This window comes from Symphalangus syndactylus, chromosome 15 (genome assembly GCF_028878055.3).
Source record: "Symphalangus syndactylus isolate Jambi chromosome 15, NHGRI_mSymSyn1-v2.1_pri, whole genome shotgun sequence".
Taxonomy (NCBI): domain Eukaryota; kingdom Metazoa; phylum Chordata; class Mammalia; order Primates; family Hylobatidae; genus Symphalangus; species Symphalangus syndactylus.
In genome coordinates, this window is record NC_072437.2 from 14,619,029 (window position 1) to 14,632,699 (window position 13,671).

General features: G+C 38.2%; 1 long non-coding RNA gene across 2 annotated transcripts in view; it reads left to right on the forward strand.

Annotated features, from left to right (window-relative positions):
* LOC134732534 (uncharacterized) overlaps window positions 1-13,671 on the forward strand; it is a 163,723-nt gene that overhangs the window by 55,330 nt on the left and 94,722 nt on the right. For both annotated transcript variants that reach the window (XR_010115847.1, XR_010115846.1), the window contains exon 3: window positions 6,765-6,818. This is a non-coding gene — a long non-coding RNA (uncharacterized lncRNA). The remainder of the gene's footprint in view (window positions 1-6,764; window positions 6,819-13,671) is intronic.

Genomic DNA, 13,671 nt, shown 5'->3' on the forward strand with positions numbered 1-13,671 from the left:
ATCTTGCAGAGTGTTTTCCTACTTGGTTCCATTCTCCCCATCATTTTCAGGTACACCAATCAGACGTAGGTTTGGTCTTTTCACATAGTCCCAAATTTCTTGGAGGCTTTGTTCATTTCTTTTTATTCTTTTTTCTCTAAACTTCCCTTCTCTCTTCATTTCATTCATTTCATCTTCCATCAGCGATACCCTTTCTTCCAGTTGATCGCATCTGCTACTGAGGCTTCTGCAATCTTCGCGTAGTTCTCGAAACTTGGCTTTCAGCTCCATCAGCTCCTTTAAGCCCTTCTCTCCATTGGTTGTTCTAGTTATCCATTCTTCTAATTTTTTTTCAAAGTTTTTAACTTCTTTGCTATTGTTTTGAATTTCCTCTCGTAGCTCAGAGTAGTTTGATCGTCTGAAGCCTTCTTCTCTCAACTCGTCAAAGTCATCCTCCATCCAGCTTTGTTCCATTGCTGGTGAGGAACTGCGTTCCTTTGGAGGAGGAGAGGTGCTCTGTTTTTTAGAGTTTCCAGTTTTTTTGCCCTGTTTTTTCCCCATCTTTGTGGTTTTATCTACTTTTTGTCTTTGTTGATGGTGATGTACAGATGGGTTTTTGGTGTGGATGTCCTTTCTGTTTGTTAGTTTTCCTTCTACCAGACAGCACCCTCAGCTGCAGGTCTGTTGGAGTTTACTAGAGGTCCACTCCAGACCCTGTTTGGCTGGGTGTCAGCAGCGGTGGCTGCAGAACAGCGGATTTTCGTGAGACCACAAATTCAGCTGTCTGATAGTTCCTCTGAAAGTTTTGTCTCAGAGGAGTACCCGGCTGAATGAGGTGTCAGTCTGTCCCTACTGGGGGGGTGCCTCCCAGTTAGGCTGCTCAGGGGTGAGGGACCCACTTTAGGAGGCAGTCTGTCCGTTCTCAGATCTCCAGCTGCGTGCTGGGAGAACCACTACTCTCTTCAAAGCTGTCAGTCAGACAGGGACATTTAAGTCTGTGGAGGTTCTTGCTGAGTTTTTGTTTGTCTGTGCCCTGCCCCCAGAGGTGGAGCCTACAGAGGCAGGCAGGCCTCCTTGAGCTGTGGTGGGCTCCACCCAGTTCGAGCTTCCTGGCTGCTTTGTTTACCTAAGCAAGCCTGGGCAATGGCGGGCGCCCCTCCCCCAGCCTCGCTGCCGCCTTGCAGCTTGATCTCAGACTGCTGTGCTAGCAATCAGCGAGACTCCGTGGGCATAGGACCCTCCGAGCCAGGTGCGGGACACAATCTCCTAGTGTGCCATTTTCCAGGCCCGTTGGAAAAGCGCAGTATTAGGATGGGACTGACCCGATATTCCAGGTGCCGTCTGTTTCCCCTTTCTTTGACTAGGAAAGGGAACTCCCTGACCCCTTGCGCTTCCCGAGTGAGGCAATGCCTCGCCCTGCTTCGGCTCGCGCACAGTGCGCTTCACCGACTGTCCTGCACCCACTGTTAGGCACTCCCTAGTGAGATGAACCCGGTACCTCAAGCAGAAATGCAGAAATCACCCGTCTTCTGTGTTGCTGGGGCTGGGAGCTGGAGACCAGAGCTGTTCCTATTCGGCCATCTTGGCTCCACCCCTTCTGGGGCTTTTTCTTCCTTCCAACCTGGTATTTTTCCTCTTGAGCCTGAAGAAGTTACCTCAGCATTTTTTATAGAACAGATCTGCTCCAGACGATTCAGATTTTTCTGGTGAACATATAAAAATATACAGAAATGCTTTTAAGGCATTGTCTCAGGATATTTACTATCATGTTTGCAGTCTTTTATCTTTTACTATCTTTCAACTTTTTTGTTTTTTTTTGAGATGGAGTCTCATTTTGTCACCCAGGCTGGAGTACAGTGGCATGATCTCCGCTCACTGCAAGCTCCGCCTCCCGGGTTCATGCCATTTTCCTGCCTCAGCCTCCTGAGTAGCTGGGACTACAGGTGCCCACCACCATGCCTGGCTAATTTTTTTTTTTTTTTTTGGTATGTTTAGTGGAGACGGGGTTTCACAGTGTTAGCCACGATGGTCTCGATCTCCTGACCTTGTGATCTGCCCGCCTTGGCCTCCCAAAGTGCCGGGATTACAGGCGTGAGCCACTGCACCCGGCCATCTTTCAACAATTTAAAGGCATTTCATAGGCTTCTAGTTTCATTCATCTTATGAGCACGATGCATGTTTTTTATCTCCTCCAGCCTCTTTCAAGATTTTCTACTCATGTTTGGTTTTCATCACCGCTTTGATGATTGTTTGCCTAGTTCTTGTTATATTTGAATTTATTTACTGTTTCTTATATATGTGAGTTGATATATTTCATCTATTTTAGAAAATTGTCACCCACGTTCTCTTCAAAAATGTCTTCTACCTCATTATCTGTTCTCTTTTTATAAGACCCTTAACGTAAATTTATTTGATGGCATAATATTTTCTACACATCTCAGATGGTTCTCCTTTTCTTTTTTATTTTATTTTTGAGAGGAGTCTTGCTCTGTCACCCAGGCTGGAGTGCAGCAGTGCGATCTCGGCTCACTGAAACCTTTGCATCCTGGGTTCAAGTGATTCTCCTGCCTCAGCTTCCCGAGTAGCTGGGACTACAGGTGCTTGCCACCACGCCCAGCTAATTTTGTATTTTAATAGAGATGGTGTTTCACCATGTTGGTCAGGCTGGTCTCGAACTCCTGACCTCAGATGATACACCCACCTTGGCCTGCCAAAGTGCTGGGATTACAGGCACGGCTCTCCTTTCCTTCTTCTCTTCCTTATTTTTCTCCTTCTTCCTCTCCATCTCTCCCTCCCTCCTTGTTTTCTTATATTTCAATGTGGGTGATTTCTATTGATCTATCTTCTTCTTTACTGATTCTTTTCCTTTGGTATGCCAGTTTACTAATAGACTTGTTCAATTAATTCTCCATCTCAATTTTTTTTTTCTCTATTCTAGACATTTGGCTTTTTAGTTGTGTTTATTTCTCTGCTAAAATTCTTCATTTTTTTCAGAAAAATTGTCTAAAAATAGTGTTAGATTATCTGACATACCTATTATATTTAATATAAAACTCCTCTCTGATAATTTCAACATCTATATTTGGAACTGCCTCTATTTCTCTTTCTTCTATTGCCCATGTGCCATAGGTATGTTTATACATCCTGTAATGTATATATATAGCTTCTTCATGTCTTGTAATTTTTTATGATCCCTTCCATTTAACAGGGCATGAGATCTAAGCAAGGGAGAGCCTCGGATTTCTCTTTGGGCTTTATAACCCAGCTGCTGACTCTCTGAGTCCGGGCTTCCAGAGAATTCTCTTTGCTGTCTGGTTGCTCACCCAGCTTTTTCACAACTCAGATTTCTATGCTTTGCTGCTCAGCTCTGAGCCTTTGGGGCTTGAGTGGACTCAGTGAAGCCCCCGGGAGCCTTGGAGGTGTTTCCCACTGCTGTCCTGCTCTACCCAGCTTTTGGCAACAGCTTTTTGGCTTAGAGGGTTTTCTCACGGCTCACCTGAGCTGCTCCCAGCCTCAAGTCAGCTCTATAAGCCTCCATGGAGATATTTTCAGATCCCCTACTGTGCCCCCAAACTTGGGTGCTTTATGTCTATGTACTAAAGCAAAGGCCCCCTGGGACAGAGAGGTGGGTGGGTGCAGAGCTGCCTCTGATGGAGCTTCCTCAGGGACCTGAATCATCACACTTCATAGGCTTTTAAAAATGTGTTGAAAATTGGACTTGTTTCTCACATCCCTTTGCTGGCAAATCCCTCCTCCTCTTCCCATCACTCCACCTAGCATCAGGGAAGCACTTCATTCCTCTCTCATAGGAAGAGATCATGACTTTCTAGATTTTCTTTCAGTTAGGCTTTTTTGCATCTCCGGCTCTTCATTGGCTCTTATAAACTGTGTTGTGTTATTGTTGTTTTCAAGTTATCCATCTTGTTCTCATTTGTAGTTCTCTTATGGCTTTCTAATTCCTAACCAGAAATGGAAACTGCTAGCTATTGTTTATAACATGGTCCATTTGCAGTTTATAGGGGTGGTATATGAATCAAGTGTGGAAAGGGCCAGAAAAAAATTATAATGGCAGATGTTATGTTGTCTTAAGCCTTGCTTTGCCTTTGCCATGGAGGCTGTGTTATTTTTAATCTTATTGTGCATGGTACCTTCTCATCGCACTAGTGTTTTGCCTTCCAGGGGTATCATCCATATAAATAGACTGCTGGAAGGCCAGGCGCGGTGGCTCACACATGTAATCTCAGCATTTTGGGAGGTGAGGCAGGCGGATCACTTGAGGTCAGGACTTCGAGATCAGCCTGGCCAACACGGTGAAACTCGTCTCTACTAAAAATACAAAAATGAGCCAGGTGTGGTGGCACACACCTGTAGTCTCAGCTACTCAGAAGGCTGAGGCTCGAGAATCACTTGAATCTGGGAGGTGGAGGTTGCGGTCAGCCAAGTTGCTCCACTGCACTTCAGCCTGGGCAACAAAGCAAAACTCCATCTCAAAAAATAAAAATGAATAAAAAAATAAAAATAAACTGCTGGAAGAAGTTTATCAGGTATCCTAAGACATGTACAAATACTAGTGTAAGACCCAACTGGAAATCTTTATGTCTTATGTCGTCCACAGCTCCCCACCCACACCATGGATTTAAGAAAGTGTTTTAAGACATTTGTAGATCAAGCTATCTGGTTTTAAAACATTTGTGGATCAAGCTATCTGTTTTTCAAGGAATTTATATTAAGATTGATTTTCAAATCCTGTGTGCTCTAGTCTAGGAGGATAATTATTTGTTAATGTAGATATTTCATAGAGACTTCAGGCAAACACATGAATGAGGAACAAGACCCAAAGAAAGCATATCAGTAGATATCCTAAATCAAATTGTTATTTTACCAAATAATTTGGTGATATGATTAAATCCAATTTCTAAATAATTACTTTTTCTGTTAAAGCTCTCTATATGAATTAGGAAAGCCTTCAGCTACATGTAAAAGAAAATCTAACTCATAGAGTTTTTGTTTTTCTTTGTTTTTTTTTTTTGAGACGGAGTCTCGCTCTGTCGCCCAGGCTGGAGTGCAGTGGCGCAATCTCGGCTCACTGCGAGCTCCACCTCCCGGGTTCACACCATTCTCCTGCCTCAGCCTCTCCGAGTAGCTGGGACTACAGGCGCCCGCCACCACGCCCGGCTAATTTTTTTGTAGTTTTGGTAGAGACGGGGTTTCACCGTGGTCTCGATCTCCTGACCTCGTGATCTGCCCGCCTCGGCCTCCCAAAGTGCTGAGATTACAAGCGTGAGCCACCGCGCCCGGCCCTAACTCATAGAGTTTTAACAAATGATGAGTCTTTTCTTTTTTCCTTAAATTTCATAGAATCCTGTTGACATTGGATTAGCAACAATGGTGTCAAGGACTGAAAGCCAGTGATTGCTTTTGCTTTAGACTTCATGCCTACATGCAAAACAAGAGGAGGGTAGGATAAAGCGTCATTCATTCTGCGTCATCAGGAAAGCAAAAAGCCTTCCTAGAAACCTCTCAGCAGTCATGTACTTAACACCTTTTTGGCAGGAACTGGGTCATGTGTCTGTGTCTAGGTGTGAGAGAGGGATGGAAGGTGGGAACATGGAGTTGTTAGGCCAATTGTATTTCATCTCTTGGGAATGGGGGGATTGATATTGGGTAGACAAAAATCAGTTGTTATCACTCTGCCTAAGTGTTCCTCTGAAATATATTACTTGATTCTGGGACTTTATTTGAAAAGTTATTTGATATTCAATAGTTGTAATCAAATACAAAATATGTATGTTGCCTTTAGAAATGACAAATAGCAATTTAATATCTAGAGTAATCTCATCTACATTTGACAGTAATATTGACTATTCTATTCTCATAAATCTTGTATCATTTTTGTTGTTATATTGTCATTAATTTAGGTAAGGAAAAGTAGAATTTATTTCCCAGTCACAAATAGAAGTAACAGGCTGTTGTAAAATTATCAATGTTTCTTTCTTGAACCACCGCACCTTGAATTTTGATTCAAGACTGGAAGTGTTGTTGACATCCATGGAACTTAGAAAAAATACCAATGCTAATCACATCACATCTAATACCAATGCTAACCACATCACATCTAAAATATAAGCACATTTCAAGTTTATGTGGATTTTAAATAATCTGTTTTCTTTGGCTTTTAGAAAAGTTACCAAATAGCATATTGTATTAAGAATGAAATGTTCTTTAATCAGGATCAAATTACAATCTTATAGTAATAACACATAATTATATACATGCAATATTAAAGTTTATGAGCATATTCTTTAGACAAAATATCCAAAGACATCAATGTTTTCATTATTAAAGAGTTACTTTCCAGTTCACTGAATAAATGCAAATATTAAGAATTTGGTTATATTAAGAATAAACTGTAAGATGTTTCTTTTACTTCAGATGAAAAGCATACAAAAATGGTAACTACATTTTGGTATGATGGTTTGAAAAATCTGGCATAATTTAAAAGCAACTTTCTATCTGGCTGGTACAGTAAGCAAGTGGAATTAGAAGAGTTGGTCTCTGTTTCTTGATGTGAATGATTGTGATTAGTCTTATTTCTTTGGTTTGCTTTTATTACTGTTTTCACTTCTTTCCTTGGTATATCTGTGTGGATATGCATACAGGATGACATTTCTATCACATTATGGCTTAACAAATAAAACAGAAAATATGTTTACTTTGGATGTATGTGTATTTTTGGAGACAGTATTTGTTGCCTACTCAACAGTGCTCTTTTTACTTCTTGGCAGCCTCCTCGGTATAACCATGCAATTATGGAAGATGACGTTACCAGCAGCCCTGGGGTAAGTCTCAGTCATCCGAAGCCAGTCTTGATAATCCCAGCAGACTAGCAAGGGAACACAACCTAGTTCTGTCAAGTGAAAAGTGAAGAGAGCTGTGCTGGGAGGCTTCTCAGAAAAGGTTTCTTTTGGCAAAAGAAAGAGAGAGAGGAACAGTTCTTTCTCTTCTGCTGGACAAGGTCATGTGTGTACGTAAGAACTGGAAGTTCTCATGCCCACTGAGCATGGGAAGAGTCCTGTCTAGGGTGACCTGGTAAAAACAGACAATTCTTGAACCACCTTACCTAGGAACTGCTGGTGATAAGACAGAATACATTTTTCTCACTGTTAAACTCTTTTTTATTATTTGTAGCTGGGTGCCTCCAAACCAATATAATTAGCCATATGTAAATATTCTGAAATCTATGTCAATACAAATAAAATTTAGGGTTGTTTTTCCAGTGATCAAAAATACAGTATCTCAAGCAATACTGTGTGTGTGTGTGTGTGTGTGTGTGATATTATTACATAATTGGAAGAAGTTTGATGTAGATCCTAGTGGTGATCTTATATGTTGAGTATTTGACTTTTTTTAGGATTTAATAATTGTCACAATAAATTTATATGGAGAGATATTTTAATTATAGAAACTCATTAGTTTGTCCATAATGTAAAAGTATTAAATTATGTAGTTCTCTTGATAATGATATTTTGTAAGAGGTATTTTTAAGTTGTTAAGCATGAAGGAAAATAATGTTGTAAGTAATCAGTTTTATACAGGGTTTATAGATATTTTTATTATTTGGTATTGTCATTTTGTTTCATGCCTCACAATAGCTGATTACAAATAGATTTTAGCCAATCACTCTCTTTATCCCAGAGGTTTAAGCAGATAAAGAATACAGAGAATGCTTGTAAAGCATTTTCTACCAATATATTAGGACCATTTCTGGGTAAGTTCCTTGACTTCTTCTTTTAAGCATTTCTAAAATAACGTTTCCAAAAACCTCAAGCAAAACCACTTTAAAAAATCTGAATTCATATACTTTTACCTAATGTGGAAGATTGGGAGAGCAGTGACTTTAATATAATATTTTAATGTCTACGTGTGTACATCTGTAATTAATAAAATTAGTACAATTCATAACACATGGTCATTCTTAAGCGACAGAGTCATAGAAATGTAACAGCACATTAAAATCCTCTTCTAGTGGCCCCGAGCTGCACCTCATAAACTCTTGGGTAGCTCTTAACAAATGCAAATTAATGAGCATTAACCGAGGCATTCGAAGGCCCAGATAAATCACCACGCTCTTCAGGAATTCGTATGAACAATTCACAGCACTATAATTTTTCCTAAGTTAAGACTAGACTAATGTTGAGAGAGACAGAAAGAGAAACAAAATATAGGTGCACTCTCCTCTGCTCATTATAGGGTTCTCTTCGACCTTGAGGAGACTGCTACTTGGGGACATGTACTGATTCATTTTCTGACTCCTTTTGTCCTTGATTTTGACATAGCCTTGGTGTTGGGAAATTCCTCCCTCAAAGCCTCAATCTCTCATGCTCAAATTTAAACACATTTCCTTTTCTGTAATCAGTGAGTAAAGAGCAGCTGGTCACCATCTTCTACACACTAAACCTTTGAGCCTTTTCTTCAGAATAAATGATCCTACTTCTTAGAATCATAAAATTAGAAGGGGTTTTGAAGTCAGATCATCCTTTTTCTGCCTTTAGACAAGAGTACCCTTCCCTCTTACCATCCCATACAGATGAGCAAAACCATCCTATTTTTAAAAGAGATCAAGAGAAACTAATCAAAAGCCTCCAACAGTCACACATTCCTCTGATGAGCAACCCTTACTTTCAGGAAATCATCATCATTATCATCAAATAGCATTTTCCTAACACCCACATGTGCAAAATATGTTTGTGTATTCAGACCCTAAGAGGGCCCGAGAGGCCCAGAAAAGGTTGAAAAAAAAAAAAAAAGTGCGAAGGTACACAAACATCACCAGGCTGTTTGCAAGAAAGTCTGGTTCATTGCCGTAATAAATGGTTTTTAAAAGACATTCCAGAAATTCCAGGGGATTTTCATTTTCATTTAGGAAAATGATCTTATAATTAAAGAATATATCCATTCATTTTCTTTTGTTTAACTATTAGGACTTAGTAATGACTGTCAAACTCATGTCTAATGACCAAAGATTGAGAACATAAATATGCAGTGTATTAAATCTGAAACAAATCCGTACTAAGGTTTTAAAATTTGCGACACATATAATACTGAACCAGTTGTCTCTGTTACAAAGTGTGTGTGTATTGAGGGGAATTGTCTGTAAAAACGTTCAAAGCTCTCTTCTCTCCCATTCTGGCTCCTCCTTTATGCTCCTGGAGAACAGAGCTCAAAGGCCGCTCTCAAATGTTCAAAACTCCCCACCCATGGCTGGAAGGGCTCTATGTCCTTCAGCTTCACCTTCCAGTCAAGGAATTCCCAATTTCTGAGTATTACTGATTTTTGCTAGGTTTTAACTAAATAAAGCAATTTACTTGAAGGTAAGCCTTCCCTTAATTTGTAAATATTTGATAAAGGAAAAATTTGCCAGTCGAACATGCTGGTTGTTGCGGTGGGGGGATTTTGACCTGGGTGTCGCTCCAGTCTGGCCTTCACCTTACCTTTAATTGCTCTGCCAGGGGATGCAACACAGAGTAAGGTCCCACGTCATCCATTCACTCCTTCCTCTTTTTGGGTTTCTCAGCTCCTCCGTTGCTCACCTTCATGAGAAGTTCCCTGTAACTGTGAAGGTTATACAAGGCTCAGAGGGTAGGAGCTGGCCCAGCACCTGCAGATCCTGAAGGGCCCCTAATCTACATACACCATTCACCCCAACAGGCTGGAAACAATTTGATACACAGGCTCAAAAGGTTGTTTTGATTGCTGTTGCTGTGAAGTTTTGATTTGGGCTCCTAAAGTAGAGGAGCTAGTTTGATATTTCATTGCATAATTCCTGTACTATGAGTAGTAGGTACTATCTAGCAAGACTTTACTGCAAACATAAAATATATTAATAGAACATACAATGGTATTGGCATACAGCTCTTTTTATTTTTTATTTTTTTCTAATAGATATATTTATTCTATTTCCTAAACGTATTGAAGACTTAAAATTTTCACTACCAATGATGCTCAAATATTTTAGGGAAATGGTAAAATGGTAAAATGCTCTATTAGTATTATTGAATATCTCTTATATTTGAAAGGAAAGAAAGTGACACTCGCTGCATTCATACACTATCACATTTAAACCTAATTACATTTCAAGACAAGAATATTTATTATCTTTTTTCCTATTAAAGAAGTTGAACCTCCTTTACAATAAACTGAATTCAGATGTAAGCATCTCTAATTCCGGAGTGCATATGTCAAAATTACATAAATAATTTGTTCTAAGAATCAACAAAACTAAATAAATGCTAGGTTTCTAGAATTTATCTAAACATCCTGATGATTGACTATTTATTGCTGATTTTCCTATTGTAATATGCAGAAGTTTCAATTTTAAGATATAATCATTATGTTCTCCTTATTTGATCTCATATTTCCACAGAGCTAATCTGTCATTAAATGTACCTAAATTCTTCGCCATAGTCTTTTAAGATTTTTCAATGTTTATCTGTTCTCTGTATCAGTCTCCATCACTGTCTTCACTCTAAAAGCTGCACTTAATAGCGTACTTACCGAATTAGTAGTTTGGGAAGTAACGGTATAGTTACATGTAAATATTACTTCCCTCTGTGCCACAGACTGGGCTTTCATTACTTCGATTTCAATGTCCCAGCAGCATCCAGATTTTATAAATACCGTTTCTGATGCTTTGCATAAAGTTAGGGGCCAGGCCTGAGCTCAGGTCTCAAGGCTGACATTGTTAAAATCAGGACAGGTGGGTTCAAAAGCACAGGCGCCAGCTGCCCTACCTCTGTGGCACAGCCGCCATGGAGCCAGCCACAGGTCTGTTTCAGACTGCAAAGGAGGGGCTCTGAGTTCTGTTTGCTTTTGTGCTCTAGGAAGACATTGTAGGCCTCCATAAACAAAAACAAAATGAAATCGAATTACAACTTCTTTTTAACCTATTTAGGACATAAAGGTTAAATATATATGTAGCTATGAAGAAATGCATGTTAAAAAGTGGTTTGAAATAAGACATGTGGAAGCAAAATTCATTTTTCTTTGTATAGATAAGTAGTATGTTTTTCATACCTCAATACGTCATAATCATTGTCCTTATCTATTAACTAAACCTCAATGAGAAAGGTAAATTATTACATTGCAGAGTTATGAGACTTAAGACTTATTCAAAAAATTTTAAAGGGTATTCCTTGATGTAATACACTTCTATAAGGAATAGTACAGAATTTTATCTGAGATATTTTTATTAATCAATATTTTTGATTCGTATGAATCATTATTTGGATCAGATTTTGATCCCGTAAATGTGAAGTATATTGAATAATTCAGAATTAGTTAGTTTCCATTTAATCAGTTCAATTCTTTTGAGTTCATTATTAGGCAATTTGGAAAAGACTATATAAAATAAGATTCTATTTCCTTTGAACTGTGGAAGTATTCAAAAGAAACTGGTAAGTTCTTGAGTATAATTGTCCAAGTGAGTTCTGTAATCTATGAATATCTAGGAAGTTCTTGTCTTTGAGAATAAATGGTTTAAGTGAATTCTATTATCTATATTGTCATTTTGCTTGTATTTCAATTTTGTTATGTGCAAGTGGAAGCAATGGATGTACTCTTTGAAAACAGTTTCACAAATTAAGAACTTTAAACAAGCTTTTATCTTCTATTTAGGTCAATTTGTCTAAGTATGTGAGTAATTTTCATCCTCATCTTTTTATTTGTTATTTTGTCCAATCCTATTAATGAGCATAAATGGCTCCCCAAGTGTAAATATTTGAAGGGAAAGATTGGGTCATTGTAAATTCAGGTGGCATCCATAGTTGATGGTGGAATGACGGGAAGAAACTTTCCTCACTAAATGTCAATCAAATTCATCAGCATGATACTTTTACAGGTCTGCACAGCTGGAAAAAACAGTCAAGTCTGTTTCATTGTTATGTAAATGTATGCTGGTACTCAATGTAATCAACAACCTAGGCTAGAACCATCCTTGAAACAGATTAGATGATTGGATTCTTTTCAAGATAATTCTGAAACTGGAACCCTAGGTTCTTCTTAGGCACTTCTTAAATATTTATGGTTATCTAGTATAAGTAACACAGAAATTCTGTGGTCAGCTAGTATAATCTTTTTCAAGCAGTGTATGCTATTCTTATACCCACACCAACAAAATTGTATCTAAAACGTTGGTCTCTAACCTAGGAAAAATCTCAGGTAAGGTTTTACGATTCAGTGCCTTAGTCCCCTTAAGTCATTTCAGCCATAGCCTTAAAACCCTCCTTTAAAGGGATTTACCATCACCTCTTGTAAAAACTAGATTTGAGCAAGATGCATTTTATTAATCAAATCCATAAGGCAGTCAATACATTACTTCTTTTGGAATGAAAAAGGAAAAGTTATTTCACAAGCAGATGAAAACTACATATGTAACTCTACTTCCCTTGGTAGGCTCCAATACAGGTTTAATCCTGAATTTTCCCATTTTGAAAGGCTTGCCAAATCAGTTCTCAGACCTTTCATGAAACGTGTTGCTCAGAAATGACATCAAATGTGATCCTAATTTTTGACAGATTCTTCTATACAGTGAGACATACCTGGCCTTCAAATTAGGGTAAACTAAAACTCACTGAAGAAGAACAGAAAGGTTACTCTTACAATTCTTGAGGATTTCAAAAATCAGTGATCCTACAGAAGGAGAAGAGGCCATTTATCATTATAGCCTTTTTGATGTCAAAGAAAAAAAAGAAAAAAGAAACAGAAAAACATATGCCTTTAACATAACAGCTGATATTAGTAGCTTTAGAATTTACAAAGCGCTTTACCGTTCCATTATTTTAATTAACAATCATAATGTTGTTGTGCAGCCAGTCTTAACATTTGTATTACAATTATTTCATTTGAAAGCTGAGGACAGGAGGGTCGAATAACTTGTATTATTTCCCAAAGTCTTGCAGCTGATAAGTGATGGTTCTAGGAGTCTATCTCCAAAAGATTGAGCATGAAATCTGATTTTTTTTCCATTTCATTGAAGTGTGTATTTACTAACTGGGTATATAATTATGAATTGAAGACTAACCTTTATTTAAATTAGTGCAATCAGACTATATCCAGAATATTTCTAGAAATGATTTTTAAGTGATTGATGAGCAAAATGAAGAGTAAAACATAATTTTTGTTTGTTCACTTAAAACAAATGCAAACCCTCTGAGTTAAAATTTTCTCAATAATTATGTAATTCAAACAATATTTTTCCAAGATGATTTGAACTTAGATACAATTACTGAATTTAGGCATATATACATTAGGTTTTCTTAATCTTGGCATCATTGGCTTTTAGGTGGAATAATTATTTGTTTTAGGAAGCTGTCCTGTGCATTGTAGGATTTGGGGCATCCTGTCCTCTACTTACCAGCTGCTAATAGTACTCCTGGTTGTGACAACCCCAAATATCTTTAGAAATTGCCAAATCATACTTAGGTGAGAATCAATGGTCTATATTAATTTAACTGCAAAGACAAGTGCTGTTTCTCAATATTACATTGGACAATTATAAAGATTTACCATAAATTAGCAGAGGCATTAATCTTTTAATGATAGTATTGTAGTGGATATACTGGTACACGACATAGCTGTCTAAGCTAATTATGTATCTACAGTAGACCAAAACTGACACATTCCAGGCATCCCTTC